At 38.3% G+C, this 1,512-nt stretch overlaps 1 pseudogene; it reads left to right on the top strand.

Annotated features, from left to right (window-relative positions):
• Positions 1 to 458: 458 nt before the first annotated feature.
• Positions 459 to 757, top strand: LOC114628136 (annotated as a pseudogene).
• The last annotated feature ends 755 nt before the right edge of the window (positions 758 to 1,512 follow it).

Below are 1,512 nucleotides of genomic sequence, written 5' to 3'. Positions count from 1 at the left end.
CCTCAAACAGGAGTGCACACAAGGATGACAAAGGAGACAGGAACCTTTCAGGGGAAAAGCTATTCTGGATGGGGTACAGTAGAAAATACGCTATGTGTTAGGGTAAAGACAGTGATTACTGGAATGGAAAGGTTTGAGGGCAGATAGGAAAAGGAAGGTGAGAGGAAGAAGTTTAGTAAAAAGGACCTGTCAACAAAATTATGCACAAACAAGACATATGGAAACCTATTATTTTTAAATTCAATATAAAAACATAAGTAACAGGGCTGACAATATGGAACAGCAGTTAAGAGAACTTGCTGTTATACCAAAGACCTGGGATTGGTTTCCAGCACCAACATGCCTGCTCACAATCATCTATAACTCCAGGTCCTGGGTATTTAATACCCTCTCTAGGCTCTGTAAGCACCAAGCACAGCATGTACATGATGCACACATATACGTATAGAAAAAGCGACCCTTGTTGCTCTTGGTGTTGAATCACAAACCGCCTCCCGACATGGGACTAGAGGACGAACGAAAGATGCTCACTGGATCCGGAGACCCCAAAGAGGAAGAGAAGGAGGAAGAATTAGTGGACTCCCTAACAACAGTGAGAGAGCACTGTGAGCAGTTGGAGAAGTGTGCAAAAGCCCGGGAACGACTAGAGTTGTGTGATAAGCGCGTGTCTTCCCAATCCAAGACAGAAGAGGATTGAACAGAAGAGCTCTTTGACTTCTTGCATGCACAGGACCACTGTGTAGCCCACAAACTTTAAAAACTTGAAGTAAATGTGCAGATTCGTTTGCCCCAGCCTTGTCACTGGGAATCAGGAACAGTTCCTTGTGGTTTTGAACATTTGTTTCCAATGTGTTTAGTAAGTTCTTGAGAACCTCATTGATTTTGGCAAGTAGCTTCCCTTCTGTGTAATTAGCAGTGATTCCATCTTAATAAACTGATAAAAAAAAAAGAAAAAGTACTCATACATAAATGAAAATAAATTATATAATTAAAAATAGAGTTTGAAGGGAGATAGCCTGCATTAGTGGATAATGTTTCTCTCAGAAGCTGGAGATTTTTAAATGAAAATTCCAGTGTCAGGTGTTAGGATCCACCCTTTGGTTCTTGTTGCTCATGAATGCCCCGGGAGCTTGCCAAAACACTCAGGCTATTGGTATTGTTTTTGACTGCAAGTAACTTTATAACTTAAATTTCCTCTACAGTTCACAAAACACCAACCAAAATGAGGGTCATGATATTTATTCAAAATGTTACAAAGGTGTTTTCTAAGAAACCCAATTCATATCACATGTTTACAAATCAAATACATATATACATACATATAATATAAAAATTAAAAAGTTGATACCATAATGTCATTAGTAAAACTAAGGGTCCGTTAATGAGTCTCATTGATACATTTCAAAAAGCTATTTAATTCTCTATACTATCTACATAAGTGTGATTATGCTAGAGAGTCAGAAGAACCATAAGATGAAGGTATTGTCATTTCTTCATGTCACAAATTTCAAA

This window comes from Grammomys surdaster, unplaced genomic scaffold (genome assembly GCF_004785775.1).
Source record: "Grammomys surdaster isolate TR1022 unplaced genomic scaffold, NIH_TR_1.0 264, whole genome shotgun sequence".
NCBI classification, from domain to species: Eukaryota; Metazoa; Chordata; class Mammalia; order Rodentia; family Muridae; genus Grammomys; species Grammomys surdaster.
The sequence above is the reverse complement of the archived record's forward strand: the minus strand, read 5'-3'. Positions and strand labels throughout refer to the sequence as shown.